Source organism: Gastrolobium bilobum, unplaced genomic scaffold (genome assembly GCF_033153095.1).
Source record: "Gastrolobium bilobum isolate Gb01-03AN ecotype WA unplaced genomic scaffold, APGP_CSIRO_Gbil_v1 utg8881, whole genome shotgun sequence".
In the NCBI taxonomy this organism is placed as follows: domain Eukaryota; kingdom Viridiplantae; phylum Streptophyta; class Magnoliopsida; order Fabales; family Fabaceae; genus Gastrolobium; species Gastrolobium bilobum.
The window spans coordinates 18,092-37,145 of record NW_026898026.1 but is presented as its reverse complement, the minus strand read 5'-3'; the positions used below and the strand labels follow the sequence as shown (position 1 = coordinate 37,145).

Below are 19,054 nucleotides of genomic sequence, written 5' to 3'. Positions count from 1 at the left end.
TGATTGAGATTGCCATTGAGCCATTCATCAAGCTTAAGTGTAACTTCAACTCACTGAATAGAGGGTTATTACACCTTTTGTGTTACTTAAAAATGGGTGGAGTACTCTTGGTCCAGTGAAGATCCAACTAGATTTTAGGATTTGATTTGACTTGCTAAAAGGATAATAAATTTGAATTTTAAAATTTGTAATTCTTGGATTCATGAGAAGGATGGAAAGAGATAAATCTAAAATCAAATTAATAGGATTTAGTATAACTTCAAATATCGGTTAGTATCTTAAAAAAAATAAAATTAAATGATGATAATTCTGTTGGTACATGGGTGCTGAACAGATGAGGATGAGAGTATGTATTCAATCCTTCCCAATAACATCTTTGAGAATGATTTAAAAGAGTAAATACCATTTTTGGTCCCTGAAAATATCTACGAAATCCTTTTTTGTCCCTGGCAATAAAAAAGGACCAAATTGGTCCCTAACAGTATGTAAAAAGGGCTACATTAGTGACGAAAGAGTTGACATAAGGACTAATGTGGCCCTTTTTTCATAATTTTAGGGACCAATTTGGTCCTTTTTTATTGCCAGGGACTAAAAAGGATTTCATAGATATTGCCGGGGACCAAAAATGGTGCTTACTCGATTTAAAATCTTAATCAAAATTATCTTTAAAAAAAAAGTAGGAAGATGACTGATAAGTCTCTTAAAAGAGACTTAGAACATATGGTTTAGAGTGTAATTGATGAGAAATGAATGATGTTTGTGATTAAAATACCCCAAAAATTTATGTTGGGCTTAAATTCTAATGGGCTTAAACTTGTTATTTTACAGGCCCATTGTGTTAACATTCATCAGAAAAAGGAAAAGCAAAAAGGAAGTGATGGGCCGGACCTAAAATATTAAAGCCCAGAGAAAAAAGGGAAAGGAAGAGAAGAAGATAAGAGGAGGAATTGGGCTGGATCTTTTGGTGGAAAGCCCAAGTTAAAGGAAAGGGAAGCTAAAGGGATCAGAAAGAAAACCATAATCTCCTCTCTCTCTAACCCATTACGCTACCTAACCACAGCCGCACACCAAACCCACCCTCATCATATTTCCTAATCTCTCTTCCTCTAAGCCGTGAATCATTTTTCTGAAAGACCCACACAAACCACCAGCCACTCAAATCAAAGTCCAAGTGTGATTATTGTAACCATCTGTGACCACACAACTTGCTTTAGCCATTGTTCTAGAAGCCATACACCAACAGAATAGTGATGTGGATGCTGTTACGAGTGCGGAGCGAAATTGCATTTGGAATATCTGATGCGATTGTGGAACGATTGGGGACCACTGGTGTGTAACGCGCAAGGAGCGCGTGTATACCTGCTGAGCTGGAGAGGAAAATCGCGCAAAGAAGGAAAGGAACCCTATAAAAAGGGAAAGAGGAGTGAGTCAAAGCGTCCCTTCTTCCCATTCCTGATTCTGATTTATCGTTTTTTTCAGTTCTTGCTTTCTGCACCATTTTTATTTTCTTTTAATTTTTATTTTGTAATGAGATTCTGGTTCATCTGATGAACTCGATACATGAATTTACAGCACTAAAATTGCTGGTTGTTAGGCTAGTGCTGTAAATTATTTTCTAGCATTTCTTGTTTGTAATTTCTTTATTTTTGTTACTGTGTGTAAGCCTCACCCATATGGATAGTGGCTAACTTTTTAGAGGTTGGGTTTTGGTGATACCCAAACCTCAGTGCTTGTTAGATCTTTGATTTTCTGGTTTTAATTGTTATATCTCAGTTGTTTAATGCTGTTTCTAATGTTTAAAATTATCTGCATTTTGGCCAAATGTCAGATGTTTGGTTAGGATTTAGTTGTTGAGAAACAATTAATTCTGGATTCTGCATTAGACACATGGACTTAGATGAGAAATCATCTAAGGGATCTCAATTCAGAAATGAATGAGTCCTCATGTAATATTGGACCTGAATCTCAAGAGTCCTAATCCCACTTGGCATAGAGATATGGAAGTGGGCAACTTTGGGATAAAATAATTTTTAAGAGATTAAAAATTAACAATACAGCCCTGTTAACTGAGAATCTTAGAATGAGCTTTTTGTTAATCAAATTATTTTTCAAGCACTGTGGGGAAGGAGAACCAGAACTCAACCCACCTTTTTAAACCTCTTTATCAATTCAGATTTTCCAATTTCCTTTGTTATTTCATAGTTCAATCTGTATTCTGTTTTCAAAATTTTTGTCACATCTGTCATTTAAGTTGCTTAATTCTTCATTCTTATTTTATAACTTAGGAAAGTAATTCAGAAAATTTTAAAAGAAAAGTGAACAGTAGTGTTTTAGGTCCATTCTAAATTATTTTTACTTTACAATTTTATTTCTTTTATTTTCAAATAGTAACTCAATTTTAAGCAATTACAAATTTTAGTCATTTCAAAACGCCAACGATCCTTGTGGGAACGATAACTGGGACTTATAACAGCCCTATATTACTTGTTGTCGCGTATACTTGCGCGCATTACTTGCACAACTGTTAGCAAGGCAACAATGACCAAGGCTAATGTTAATAATAAACGCCATTTTTGTTATTCATCCAATAGACTCAACAAAGTACCATCTCACGTGAACCAATAAGGGTCTTCCATGCCTTCTGAAGGTGCTAGAAGCTGCGCCTTCCACCTATTGGGCCATGTGGCACCTATGAAGCACCGACACTTCAAAATCCTTGACGTGTCATGTCCGACACTTTCCGACACTCTTCGACACTCCGACACTCCCCGACACTCTAACACGTGTTATAGAAATTCAAAAAAAGGTTCAAAGGTTGCGTTGTGTTGAGTTTTTAGTTTCAACTATTAAATTCGTTGAATTTCGATTACCATTTTATTAAGTTTAATATAAATATTTGGGATATCTTATGTTTCTTTGCAAAATTGATAAATATTATAAGTTTAATTTCATTTTTTTGTTAACTTATTGAATATTAAATATAATATACACTACATAATTAAAACTATTATTTCATATCAAAACGTGTCCTAACGTGTCGAAATCTAACATTTTTTAGAATTAACGTGTCGGAGTGTCGTGTCGTATCATGTCACGTGTCCCGTGTCAGTATCGGTGCTACATAGTGTGGCACAATGCGATTTTTTATTTTAATTTTTTAATTTAAATGGGAGGTGTAACATCGCTCGAAATAATAGCACCTTTCAAAACAACAAAATGATAAAATAGCGTTTTCACGGCGCACGCATCCGAAAAAATAAATTTACATACAAGCCAAGTTCAGTGTGACTCATTTCAACCTCATTTACATTAACCATACACGTTGGACTGGCATTTCCCCCCAGTTTCATATCATGTGGGGTTCGGCCTTCACAATGTGTGGTAACTCTTTTATTGGCTGTTGGATATTTTGATGGATTCGTTTAAGTTACTACACCAAAATTCGCAAGCCCATTATGAGCGCCGCCCCTAAACTTACAAGTAACATCAATTACTCAATCATGAGTTTTGAGATGATCAAGACATGTCATTCCAACCTCAAGTTAATACTTTATTGCAAGCTTGTTTCACAAGAACCTATTTATTCGTCATAAGGGAAATGATATGTATCTGTGACCCAAAAATTCCTCTGCTCAGAAAATTTAACACGTAATTCCAACCATGTAGTCTCACAACCTATTTTGGCAGCAAATATGTCAGAAAAGAGGCGTGGTTTATACCATTTCTCCAGACTCCAGGTATGCGTGCATTTACACGAAATATGTGTGTGCCACAATTAAAAGCAAAATTAAAGATTCTCAATCCACTCAAAACATAAACCTTATAAACACAGTATAGTACTGAAAGAGGATATCCCCAGTGATGGCTCACCCAAGAGTTGTTTCTTTCTAGCGGCAAGGAAACCAGTGTTTGGAACAAGAAAAAAAGTAAACCAAATAGTACTAACAGCTGCAATATGCAGATGTAAATCCCCAACACGATGCATAAAATTAATGAAAAGCTTCAAAACAACCATCAAATACACTTAAATCATTACAGAACCAGGTGCTAAATGAGTAACGGAACGAGGGGAAAACGATAAATTAAAAACAAAATAAAATATATAGGCTAAATCTCATCACTTAAATTGATTCATTATCCCAAAAAAGAATATACCAAAAGCCATGACAATCAACCAATCATCCCCAGCATCCAAAAAAAGAAATTAAAAATAAAAGAAACATTGATTTGGCTAAAACCACAATAAACCAACGCAGAAGTTCCAAAACTTGTCGCCGAAAACAATAAATTAGCATTACAACCACAATAAACCAACCCATTTAATTAAAATCGTGATCCCTCACAAATTCAAAAAAAACTAATATTAGTCTTTAAAAAGACTAAAATGGGTCCATTTTGAATTTTTTCGGGACTACGATGAGCATTTTTATTTGCTAGGGACTAAAGCGGGTATCGTGAAATTTGCTGAGGACCAAAAATGATATTTACTCTATTTATAACTTGTTATGCTTATTAAGAGTATTTTTAAACTTTTATATAATAAGAGATGTTGCTATTTAGGGGGTTAAATGATAAACATTAAAATTATAATGGATTTAAGTAGGGATAGTGTTACACGACTTGTCATGGCCTGTAGCATGACCTACCTTCATTTGACTCATTTTAAAAATAAGAGAGGCTTGAGTTCATTAAAAAATCTCTTTGGAAATCAGGCCAGAAAACTTATTTTAATAGGCTTGACCTCTAAGCCTTGAAGCCTAGCCTTTTTTTAAAAAAAAAATTTATTTTTTATTATCTTTTATCTTTTCTAACCAGTTTCCTATGAATTTGTTTATTAATTTTGGTTTAAAGGGAATATGGCAGTGTTATATAAGAGGAGAATATTGGATTAGGATTTTGAAATACTATTTTGAGATAAAAAATCTTGAGGGAGGATATTCTCACTACCAAAAATTTTCACTACCAACGTACTACCTATCTAATCACCATTGGATCAAAGAGAGAGAATGTTAAATTTTTTTTGAAGAGAGAGATGTTAATCCAATGGTGATTAGATGGGTAGTAAGTTGGTAGTAGAAAATTTTGGTAGTGAGAATATCCCTTCTCAAAAATCTTATAGATTTTAAAAGACTATATAGAATTATAGTGACTTTAAATACTTTTTAAAAGATTTTTTTTTACAATCAAGATTTTATAAGATTATATTTTAAAGGATTTTAAATGAATTTATAAGATTTGAAAGGACAATATGAATTTATAAGATTTTAAAAAATCATATGAAATTTTAACAAACATTTAAAATTATAAGAGTCAATTAAAAAAATAACAAAGAAAGGCATTGATATTAATAAAAAAAGAAAACCTAATATAATTTTCTCAATCGGTAATTTGATGTAACTTGATGTCTTACTAAGCAGCAGCCTCCACATTGAAGGTATATCATCAGAAACGCGGAAGCGCATCGTACCGATGCGATGAGGAATGAAGAACACCACTTTGATTACCTGGGGTGAAGAAGCGAGCGTGACGATTCCTCACGTTCAATTCTCCTTCTACGACTCACGTTCTGCAGCAACGCACCACGAACGGTAGGAAAATCCACTTTGCGGTTGATCTTCCAGGCTATGACTCAAGGGGATCAGGGAGTCGTGTGGGCAACCGTTCAGATGATGAACGTCTGCCTCTTTGTGTTTCTGATGTCTGTAACCCTCGGAGGCACTAGAGAGAAAAGAGAGTTTATATACTCTGCCCAATCCAAGACTAACCCTAATAATTTTCTGAAGGTACATTGCCTTCTCTTAGGCATCTCCCTTGAACAACATTGACAAAGATGAATAAAATCTCCTAGGCATCTCCGTTGGGGTCACATGATTATTTTATTTATAGGCCCACAATGCGCCTGGAGGTTAAATTAATTTCTTAATTTAAATCTCCTCCCATAATTATTTAGGTCCAATCTAATAAAATCCAATCATGCTTATTCGATGAGACTTCACATGATTATTTTATTAATGGTCCTTATAATGCGCTTGAAGGTTAAATTAATTTCTTAATTTAAATCTCCTTTCATTCAACATAAGCAATATTTTCCAATTTCCAAGAATTATTTAATTGAGAGTATCCTTTGTTTGATTTCAAAAACTATGTTAGCAAGAGCGCCGATGAACGTGCATCACTTAGCTTATCTGAATTTTGAAATCATTAAGGTCCTAAAATCCGGTCATGATAGGCAGCGTGTGCTTCACACAATCATGATACATGATTGTGGTATGCAGCGTGTGTTTAACACATGACCATTTTAGTAGACCCAAAAATTACTCACAAAATAAAAGAATTCTCTTAGGAAATTTTCTTACTAATTTTCTAGATTTTAAACTTCAAAAATAATCAATTTGATTATACTAGATTTTACCAAAATCATAATAATTAAATTAATTTTCGAAATTAATATAACCATTAATCTAGATTTTGTTTCCAAAATCATAATAATCATAATTTTATTTTACCGGAATATTTAAAATCAAAAACTATGTGCATATACTATCATACTAGTCGGTAATGACATAATAGTAAATATGCACGTATGACATGTGATCATGCAGCAATATGGCACCTTCCTATCGTATATGACATGTTATAGCAAATATCATGTTAATCACACATATAATTAATACCATTCAATAAAAGCATTAAATAATAAATCCTAATTATTTTAATCCATGGTCTTCCTATTTTGAAGAAAATATAATAAAATAAAAATTACAACTTTGGAATTCGACTTTCGCCTAGCCCTTAGTATCTGTCTCAAGCCCCTTTAGGGTTTCCATGGACCGAAAAGCCCAAAGACCCAATCCTTTGGCGAGAAACCCTAGGAAGCGAAAGAGGAACCCTAGCCGTCAGGTCTGCCGCGCAGTCACCCGAAGTCAAATCAGGCCGAAACTCCAGGGAAGGACCGCCACATAGAGACGAGTGCACCGCCGCCGGAACCACGGAAAAAGGTGTTCAGACGCTCCCTTACTCTCCCATTCTTTGTCGGAGAGTGGCGGCCACTCTCAGGCGCTTGTGGAGGCATGTGGAGGAGCGTGTAGGCTTCGATAGCGGCGATCCACCCAACGTTACGTTCATCTTTCCGTCCTCTTTCCAACCATGTATAGATCGCCCAATTCTGAGATCGGTAAGTCCTCGAAAAGTCACTGAAAATGCTGACTGCGCATCTTCCTTGCGGTTTCTCGATCTTGAATTTTTACAAAATATTGAAAAATTATACAAGAATTCCGAAAATAAATAAAAAACAGCAAGGAGGAAACCTAATGATATGGGATTAGCCTCCTTGTTACAAATCGAGAAATACACGAGAGACCCTAACCATGGATTAAAGCATTTTTACCGATTAAAATTTAAACTTTTATGAAAATGAACTATAAAGAATTAACAAAACATGAATATCAATAACAGATACAGAATAAAGGTGTCATATTTTAAAAATCACAAAAAATAAATCAATAAATCAAAGCTGATCTAAATCCCCATCACAATCCGGCTCTGATACCAGATGAAGGTATATCATCAGAAACGCAGAAGAGCATCGTACTGATGCGATGAGTAATGAAGAACACCGCTTTAATTACCTGGGGTGAAGAAGAGAGCGTGACGATTCCTCACGTTCAATTCTCCTTCTACGACTCACGATCTGCAGCAACGCACCACGAACGGTAGGAAAATCCACTCTGCGGTTGATCTTCCAGGCTATGACTCAAGGGGATCAGGGAGTCGTGTGGGCAACCGTTCAGATGATGAACGTCTGCCTCTTTGTGTTTCTGATGTCTGTAACCCTCGGAGGCACTAGAGAGAAAAGAGAGTTTATACACTCTGCCCAATCCAAGACTAACCCTAAGCTTCATGGGTTGAAATTAGTCTTTTTGGGCTCACTCTCACTAAAGCTATTGTGCTTAAGTGAAAAAAGCATATTAAACCCAACACACATATCTATAATAGCCCTCCATGCATTAGCATCTTCTCGTTCCTACTCTTGAGTTTGACCAATGAGTTGAAAATTATCTTCTTCATTTGATATCAGAGCTATGCATATATGATTATAAGATCTATAATTTTTTTATTTATTAAAATAATTCAGAATTTACATATAGCACCTAAAGTTCATGAAAAAATTTCGTTTGAAATTTTTTGCAATTGATCTTGAAAACTTTGGGGTTTTTGTTCAAAGTGGTGAGAGTTTTCTATCCATATATCATTTGCATGTTTTCATTAAGTATTCTAAGAAAATTTTGAATCTGAATTTCTGGGTTTTATAACATGAAAGTTTAAAAATTTTCTCAAATTATTTTCAATCGATACATTGAAACCTTAAATTGCTTTGGAGCTTTTGAAAAATAAGATTTTAGTGATCTATTGACACAAAAATTATTTGAAATTGTTTCCTATAACATAGAATTTCGTTAATGAAACGTAGGGTTCATATTATGAAAGTTTCAATCTTTCTTTAAATCAATCTTGTTTCATTGATATAGAACAAAAAATGCTTTGAGAGTTTTTGTTCTCGTGTAATTTTTCCACAGTTTTATGTTATTTTTAGTACAAAAATCACACGTTTTTGTGCCACAAAAAATTGCGATCCACAACTTGAAAAATCATTTTTTAAACTTTCAAAAGCTATCAAAAATCACACAAAAATCTGTTATTTTTGAGATGGATTATATTATAATCATGTTTGGTTGTTGTTTCTGGGTTATTTTGTGATGAAAATCGCTCAAAAATTTGTTGTTTTTGAGCTTTGAGGAAGCTCCCAGAGCGGAACCTGGTTTTGAGTTGGTCGACCCGCCAAAAAAAGAAAGAGACACTGCAGTTAGGGGTGTTAACAGGCCGAGCCGGGATGGGATTTGGTCTTAAAAGGTTAAGTTTGTGTTTAAATGTGTCAGCTTGGCCTAGTCTGTTACCTGCTACTTGTTATGAATATAATTATCGACCTGTGGCTTGACTTATTTACAAAAAATAAAAGTTTGGTTTAGCCTGTTAAAAAAAAATAAGACAACAAAAATTTATCTAAATAGAACATACGATCAAGAGCACTAATAATACCACAAAGATTCATAAATTCAATGTATATCCAAATAGCATAATTTAGAATAAAATCATTCAAAAAGTCTATTTAACCAATAAAATGAGGTGAAATGGATTGAGGAGAGAGAGAGAGAGAAAGAGAGAAAGAGCTATTATGAGTAGTATAAAAAATATAAAATAAAAATAAAAGTTAGTATTCTAGGCCAACCTGAGAAGCTCTAAAGCCAGAATTTTGAATTGGAGCCTGAGACCTTTTTATTAAACAAGCTTTTATACAAGTCCAAGCCTGGTTCTAACAACCAATTTTAGACATGTAAGCCCAGATCTTTACGAGCTGGGCCAAAGGCCCCTGGTTCATTTAGCACCCCTAACTGCCATAAAGAAATCTCAAGAAATCCTAGAGGTTATAGTGAGATTGTGAGAGATGCATCATATTTATGTTTCTCACTAAAAAGTATCACGAAATCCACACCAATAGTAAATCTACTAAAATTGTCAGATTTTTTAATACCATAAGATTGTTCTTTCTTTGTTTAAAATCCTGATTGAATACCACTGGATTTGGATGGACTCTAAAATAATATTTCAAAATTCTAATCGAAGATCACATGAACCTTTTTCAATCCTTTAAAATCCTAATTGAATACCAATTAATTTTTTCCAAAAATAATCTTTTAAAATCCCAATCCAATACCCTAAATTTCTTCACCTCTTTTTTTTTAATTTTTTAATATTTTATTTATGTTGTTCTATTATTATATATAATGAATTATTGGCTGTAATATTTTTCTTTTTGTTGAGTGTGATTATGTATTACATGAGTGAGTGAATATGTTTCTTTGTTTTGAAATTTAATTAAGCCTTCAATTCCCTTTTTTTTAGCAATGTAATTAAATTATCAATATTTTGGGTTGTGGATCCATCAACTTAAATATATAAAAGAAGCAAACTAATAATAACTTATAATTTACAGATTGCAATATGTCATATTTGAAGACTTGATAGGTCACACACACTAACCCCTGTATTTTTCAAAACAAGTCAGACCAAGCTTATAGTTTAGCTTGTATTAGGGTAATAAGCCAAGAGCACGTTTGACACATCATTTTAAGCTATTTTAAGCTAAAGCTAAAAAAAGCTTTAAAAATAAAGCTACAAGCTGTTTGATGATTACAAAAAAAATTTAACTTAAAAGTTATTTATTTTAGAAAAAACTCATATTTCAAAAAAAAATGATACTACTTAAAAAAAGTTCATCTTTTGGCTTTTAACTTTTTACTTCATTATAAAAAAACTTTTTATTATAAGAGCTTTTGTAAAAATTTGTTCGGCCTAGTTTATATTTATAAGGAGAAGAGAAACTAGAAAAAAGACTCCCCAAACAGGCACTAAGTGAGATATGAAATATTTTATATAGGCCAAATCTTTTTCTTTTTTTTTTAGTATAACTCAGGGTATTCCCTAACTGACAGCAGAAGACTAATCCTTTCGAGGAGTAGAGATCACAGAAGTGGATTTTGGCTCTACTAACAAAGCATTTTTCATACACACGACTAGGAATCGAATTTCTGTCAGCATGCTTAAGGGACCTAACTATCTACTGACTGTGCCGAATTATGTTGGTAATCTATTTAGATTAAAGCTTGATTTAACCTGACTCGTTTATACCCCTAGATCTAAGTGATAAGTTTGAAGCACAAACTAACCCATAAGGGGTGAAAGTGAACTTTTCCCAAAAGAAATTATTTCTTTTAAAAAACGGAGGAAGAGAACATAATCAATGTTTTGCAAACTACCCCTTATTTGATCTAAGTTGAATGAAAGAGCCCCATTTTAAAGCCCAACGTAACTCTATTTACTACCGACATTTACTCGAGTAAAAATGTATTAAATTAATTAAATTGACCAGATCAACATTATATAATAAATTGGTATTGAATTAAAAATTATTACTAAATTTATTAGGTCAAATAATATTTAAAATGATAAATAATTCTCAATTATCTTTTGCATTCTTTTTTATTCCCTAAAAATTTTAAAAATGTCAATTTTTCTATATTTATTTAATTTTGCTGTCCATCCAAAAAAACAACCCACTAGATTATTATTATTAGTTTTGCAAATAAGAAAAGAAAAAAATCAATAATCATTATTATTTTTCAAATTTTCAGGAATTCTGATACACTTACAGTTGACCTATTGTACATAGTCCAACCATTGATTCAAGAAGCTCGTAGTCGACTAGAGTTGTGACCCAATAAATATGACTCATTGTTAAAAAAAAGAATAATTTGAAATATAACAAATTACGATCAAATTCAAGTCTCAATAAAGCAACATATATGATTTTGATTTATTTGGCAAGAAAAGAAAATCAACACATTTGGCGTAATTTGAGATATTAGATTCAGAACGTATTTTTGAATGATTTAATTATATTTTGTTTATTTATTTATTACTGTTATATTTTTTTAGGAAGTTTTTTTATTTTTAGGATTTTGAATTTTTGAATTTTGAATCAATTTATAATTAGTCTATAAAAGGGTGCTTATAACTCTTATTCTAAGAGTTGAATTTTGTTATTCTGTTAATGGAAATTGAGAATCAGAGAATTAGTCTTTTATAAAAATCCTAACTTTTTGTTTACCCGCTTTTTCTATGCGTTTTCGACATGAAATTCAAAACATGATTCTCCTTGTAAATTCAAAAAATTTAAACTTATTATTAACGATGACAATTTGAATATTGATTTTGATACCTATTTAATTTAATGCATTTGATTTTTTTTTGGGGGGCAAATAAGGAAAGCAATATCACGTCATGATTTGCTGGAATTTCCTATTTGCCGAATACGGTGCTATTTCTTTCCTTATTTGTCAATAAAAAATTAATTTTTTTGGATGAATACGGAAAAATTAATAATCAAATTATAATTCTTAATAATAAAATTATATTTTTAATTTGTAAGGATTTGAAAATATTACCATATAAATGAGAATCATATTTCAAAATCCTTATAAGTTTTTAAAAAATAATAATATGATTATTGAATTATTTTTCTTTTCTTATTTGTCAAAAACAAAAGAATTGAGTGGATTGAATTTTTTGGAGTCAAATTGTCATTATTAAAAATAAAGTTAACATTGTTGATTTTTTGGGGATTCGAAAATATTACATTTTATAATTGAAATTTGTTTATGATTTTATATATTATTTGACTAATAAATTTAATATGAATTTGGTCAATTTGGTTAATTTAATGGCCTCTATTCAATATTTACTCAGGTAAATACTGGAGGGCAGAAAATGAGTCACGTTACATGTGAAGTTCGACTTTAGGGTAGGATTTTTTTAGTCAACTTTGTCAAATATGAATAAATTGATATATAATTTAAAAACTGTGATAAATTGATATTTTTTTTAAAGTCACGGGTTCAACCGGAGGGTCACGAAGTCACCTCGATGATCCAGTTATATATATATATATATATATATGTAAGCAACAATCACATAAACAAATAAAGAAATATAGAAACCAAGCCTCACAACAAACAAGAAAGTGAATACAACATTGTATCTGTATGCATGTCCATGAACGTAGATTTTGTAATTTTGTATATAAATGTGTAAATATTTATTTTTAAAATAATTTAAGTATAAATGAACAATGGTAGATTCTTAATTTGATTGATTTGATATCAATTCTTAAAAATATATAATTGATATTGATTTACTATGTTTAGTAACACGATCAGATACAAATTATAAATGATTATGTATATTAATAGTAGATTCTTAATTTCAAATAAAAATTAAGAAAATTATTTCCATTAAAAAATTGATATAATGAGATATTCTTTTTTTATATCATTAGTTTCTGTTTTTAAATATAGTTTCCAAAAAAGCACAGTATCCCTTCACTGCGCACAGGTGATACTGAATAATATACTATCTTCGAATGCAAAATAAAGGCTTCAAATACGTGACAGGCTGCGAAACAAGAGAGCCATCGCCACTCTTGCTTCTTTGCTTCTTCACCACTTTCGTTTCCTCCCTCCAACGGCGTCGTTCCATTCTTCTTCTTCTTCTTTGTTCCTTTTCTTCTTCTTTACTCCGAAGTTCTTGCAACTTCAGTTCGCGCTTTCGGAAAACGCGCTCGCGTCTCCTTAAGCCGTTGCCATTTTGGAATTGCAATCTTTGGTTAAATCGTTTAAGGTGATAATGGTAAAGAGGAGGCTCTCTGGAGGATATTATGGTAATGCAATGGAGACAGTTGGGGAATCAGAGAAGTCTTATACATCAGGAAAAATAGATGATGAAAATAGAGTTTCAGAGGACTCTAGTATCCCTGCAAGGAAAAGGAAATGTCTTAGTTTGAATTCAAGCCCCCGTAACGCATTTGGTGTTCCCATGCAAGTTGTACCCTTGTCAAACTTGTCACCCATTTGGAAAAAGAAGCTGGTACAAAAGTTGAGATCTGAACTCAAACGGGTTCAGATACTTCGGGAAAAAGTTGAACTACAAAGAAAACCATCTATCTCCAGTTCTGGACCAGCGGATCAGGTGAAAGCATTACGTAAGATCCAGAAGGCTCGTGGATGGAATCGGGGCTCTTCCGGAAAGTTTAAGTCTGAACCACGGACTTCTTCACCAAGCTCTGCAAATGAGAAGAAACTGCCAAGATCTGATGCTTTACCATTGCTTGCGAAGCCAGATACTTGTGAGGACATGGAAACTACTAGACCAATGAAGCCTTCAAAAAAGAGGAAATTTGCCTCATTGCCACGAGAACCGGAAGTTACCCCACCTGCTAAGAAGGTTATGTCGAAACAAGAGAAGCATAATCTAGGTAGAGAATTGGAGTCTTTAATGGGAGAAATGCCTGTCCATATCATCGATTTCTTAAAAAAAAGTAGTTTGAATTGTGGGGAAAGTGGAGAGGATGATATTGAGATTGATAACCTCAGTGATGATACACTGTTCACACTGCGAAAACTTTTCGAAGACTTTTTACAAGAGAAGCAAAAGAAAAAATCAAAAGTTGAAGCGTGTGAAATAGAGGTACCTACGTGCTACCTAACCCTTTCATAAATTAAGCTAGTATCACGTCTTGTCTGAAGTGTGCTTATCCTTCCTTTCCACAATGAGATGTCAGTGTTTCAATACATATAATTTCAGTTGTTGAATGTTTATTTTTTATTGCAGGTGTTGAATGTTTCTGTACCAAGCAATTCCTCATTGCAAGCATTAAAAGGTTATACTCTGGATGTTTGTGTCTGCATGTGTGCAATTGTGTATGCATACTTTATTTTGTTATTCTTTCTAAATCTGTTCCACTTGTAGGTGACGATCAAGCTGATGAAGAGGTGGACATTGGTGGAAATGAGTCCCCTCTCTCGAGCTATCCTCCTGTTGAGATTGAAAAGGATACAACTGACAGAATGAACGAACATTCAAGTCCAGGAAGCAGTGGTAAGTGTGGTTTGAATTTCTCTGTGATGCCTTTGAATACTTTTGAGTGATTATATGATTCTTCTAGGATGTGAATATTTGATCATAGGATATACATTTGGTATTTGCGAAAATATCTTATTGAAATTTATATTATATGCATATTTTTTTTATAGTTTCCTCCTAAATCTAACTTTAAATTCACGCTATTGGTTTTATCCTTTTCAATTTGCATTATGCATATCATGCTCATTGATTTTCATATAAGACAAGATTATGTGGTACTCATCTGTATATCTTAAAGTTCTGGGAAAATATGCTTATTAAAACAAAAAAATACCGTGCTATATAAAATATATATATGTGGTAACATTCTTTGACACTGGTGTCAAATTAAAAAGTTTGACACCAAATCTTAACAGTTGATTTTGTGAATCTAATGGTTCTAATTTATTGAGTTACACTTATTAATTAATTAATTATTTTCAATAAATTATAACCGTTATATGGACGGAAATCAACGGTTAAGATTAGTGTCAAACTTTTTAATTTGACACTAGTGTCAAAAGATCCTGTTCTATATATATATATATATATATATATATATTTGTTTAAATTTTACAAAATTTGATTTTCAAAATCAACATGACAATTACTTTATAGTTCGACAGTCAGACTGATCGAAATCATTATCTTTATCCAGATAAGTTATTGGATCTTGTATGTGTGAAAAGAAACATTAGTGATTTTATACATTTGCTTGAAATTCATGAGATAATCAATGTAACTTTGTTCTTATTGACTGCTGTAGTCTGCTTCAATGTGTCAGTCTGTTTAATTCATGAGAATAAGGAATCCTCCTAAGACAAAACTAATAATCAAGAAGCTAGCTACCCAACAGAAACAAGAAACAAAATTATTAGTTCTAAACGGCTTTCCAATCCCTCTGCAAATCTATCAAGGGGACTGGCCAGATAAATCCTAGCACACTAGAGAGGCCGAGTAAACATTCTTTTAAAAAATACAAACATTCTTTTCTAACACTAGGCACCTATGTATGGCAAACATAACACTTAGTAAGTGCTCCAATTTTTAGTACACTCCCGAGGTTCAACAAAAACTCAAGGAGTCTTCTCCAAATTTGGCTTGCTGCTGGACAACTAAGCGAACAATGATAAACTGCTTCTGAATAAGAACCACACATCACACCCATATTTGGGGCGTTTTTAGAAGGATAGAGTCAATTAACTGCAGGAGCTTGCACCATCATTCAGAAAAATGAGAATGATTCATCTGTTTAATTTACCAACATACTAATACCACCTTTTTTTTTGGTAACAAGGAGCTAATAAAAGTCTCAGATCAGCATATGTGAAGCAATTGATGGATTCACTCGCATGAGTGGAGTTGGTTTAGTTCTTATCAAGATTACTTTCCATCTTAGGATGATATTATCCTTTGGAAGGATAGAGGGGTGGAGATAGTTTAGTTCTTATCAAGATTGCTTTCAAAAGTCATATCGTCTGCATAGTTGAATTTGCTAGTGATTTTATTTTCTCATATTTAGGAAGAGGAAGTTGTGCTACTCTGTATTTTTTCCAGACCAATATTAAAATATAATGCTTGTTAGTTGGTGTAGTAGTTCAAGGTGCAGGCTAGAGCAAAATAGATATATACCTTCATTCCTTATATATGTATGAATTATATGTCAAACTGTCAAAAGCTAGCAGGATAAGAAATCCTCCTTACAAAATATAAAAAACAAAGAGAGAAAGAAAACATCAATGAATCACAGCTACCAATCTCTAAACATATTGTGAGAGAGAAACCCCTGTAAAAAGACCATGAGTTTTACACCAAGCAGAACTGAAATGTCTAATATCATTCCAATCCAAAGAAGCTGCGCTTCCAAAGAAATCTCCGTAAAGATAATTATGCTCCAACCAAATGCACCAAAGAGTGGTAAAGATTGCACGTTGCCACAAAAATTTGGCTTCTTTCCTTCTCTCAAAACCCGTAAAGCTAGTTGACAGAAACTGGTTCAAGGATCTAGGGCAAACCCGTTACACTCCAAAAATGCCAATTGTTTTGTTTTTTGTAGGCAGCGTATGCTGTTGCCTTGTTTTTTGAGGTCCAAAGTAGTTTCTAGTAGTGGTTTGCTTGTATTTTCATTTTTTGATTTGTCATAGGAAAGCTTTTGTATGTTAATTAGTGCCTATGTTTAATGTGTGTAGCAGATACGGATTCTAGTAGTTCTTCTGATGATGTTAAAGCAAGTCCAGCAATTGTAGCAAAGGTGTGGTTTTGATTATTAAGTGAAAGATTTTATTCCGTTGTCTGTTACTTCTGAATGTTAAGACTATGGTTTTATAATTGCTGATGCTGTTTTAGATCCTTCCCTTGGTTTCTTTGCTACATACTTCAATCATTCATTTGGGTTCTTCTTCAGGTTCCAGAGAATATGGGCTCTGGAGCTCAGTTGGATGAAAAGACCAGGGCTGCTGATGCTTTTGAAAGAAATCGTGAGTAATTGTTCTTTGTTTTTTCTTTTTATGCTCCTTAAAGGTGATCGAGTCTGGTCTGCAGTTTGAGAAAGAATGCAACTTATAGAAACTAAAATTTAAGTTTTCCCTCCCATTGTTTGTCTCCTGTTTTTGTATGATTTGCTTCTTCTGCATGGCTTCTTAATGTATGATTTGCTTCTTTTTTATCTTATGTATCATCAAACTTGAATAAGATTTGAGTAGCTTTCGCAAAAAGTAATTTGAAAGAACATATTTTTATTTGATGTAGCATTCTCAGACTAAAAATAGTGACTATTACTTGGCTAATAGTGACTATTACTTGGCTAATATTATTAGACTCGTCATAAACTTACGTTTCCATACTTGCTTGCATTGAATTTTATTTTGCTCTGCCTTTCATATTGTTCAAGTTTAAATTTCATGGCCATTGCTGTATTTATTTCTTACAGAATCTGTTAGTGGCTCGGATAAACTTGAGGATGACTCTCAGCAAAAGCTACGTTCTTTTCACTCTGATAGCCATCAAGATGGTAAGAGTGCATGGATTATGGATGACATTTTTCTATTGTTATATTTGATCCCTAGAAGCCCATTGTCTTATTAAATTTGTAGGAGGATGTCATCCACCAAAAAAAAAAAAAAAATATTGTAGGAGGATGTGATACAACTGAGAGACAGATCTCCCGTGATAAAGTTGATCGAGCTGCCTTATTGAAGAATCGATATGCTGATACTATCTTAAAAGCTCGAGAAAAGACCCTGAAACAGGTTACTCACATTACATATTTGAGATATACGGAAATTACTCTGCCTGTAATCATTCTTTTGATAGTTGTTCAATCTGTATTTAATAGCAGTAGTGCTTAAACTGTTGTATTAAACTGTTGTGTGTTAAGTTTAGTTAGGTTCTCATTCTGCTTCTAAGCTGTTAGAGCTGTTAAACTTGTAGCTGAATATAGTTGTTCAGATCTGGAATATTCCAGAATATGGCACTCAGCCTATAGATACTGTATGGCTTTAGTAATCATTCATCGTAATGTACTTTTCACATCAATATGAGTTTCTCTCCCTTAGCTCTCTCATATTTTCTCTTCTTTTCTCTGATTTTCCATTTCTTCGAGTATTTGATTTGTTCAATTTGATTTGGCTGATGTCTGCGTGAGAAGGGAGATCCTGAGAAATTGCACCGGGAAAGGGAAAAACTTGAGATGGAGCGACGAAAAGGTGATTTGGGCATCATAGTTGTGTGCTATTCTAAGAGTACTGTGCCAATACTCTGGCTGTTATATCTTAATTAACCTATTTGTTGATCTAACTCATTATTGAGCAGTAAAGGCAAGGCATGAAGCAGAAGCAAAAGCAGCTGAAGATGCTCGAAAGCGGGCAGAAGCAGAAGCTGCAGCAGAAGCCAGACGAAAGAGGGAGCTTGAGAGAGAAGCTGCAAGACAAGCATTGCTACAGGTAAAGAAGCAGTGTCTATCTTGCCAAAATATGTCTATCTACATGGTTGCTTTGGATATTATTACATCATATACCGGCATCTGTGCAGATGGAAAAAACTGCTGAAATCAATGATAATTCTGTATTTCTTGAAGATTTGTAAATGCTTAGAGTTGTACCGGCTGATCACTCTCGGGATGGCTTGGGTAGTTTTAAGTCTGGGGGTAGTAATCCCTCGGAACAACTAGGATTGTATATTAAAGTTGATGATGAAGAGGAGGAAGGGGATCCACTGTGTGCTCCAAATCCTGTAAATGATGTGGAAGAGGGAGAGATTTATTAAGAATATGCACATTATCTTGATCTCAAGAAAATTCCTCAAGTATTCTAGTTCTCGTAATGCAGCAATCCACACAAATGAGACGGAGGATATTTTCTTGTGGCAGCATTCAGATTATAGAATGTTAATATTTAGTTTTGGGTTGTCTTGGTATGAACAGAACCAAGTTACATTTCTGGTTGTTTGCAATTAGAACTATACATCAGCATTTTTGTTTCTC

The 19,054-nt window shown here is 33.2% G+C and overlaps 1 pseudogene; it reads left to right on the top strand.

Annotated features, from left to right (window-relative positions):
* The first annotated feature begins 13,299 nt into the window (after positions 1-13,299).
* Positions 13,300-18,837, top strand: LOC133312286 (transcription factor GTE8-like; annotated as a pseudogene).
* The last annotated feature ends 217 nt before the right edge of the window (positions 18,838-19,054 follow it).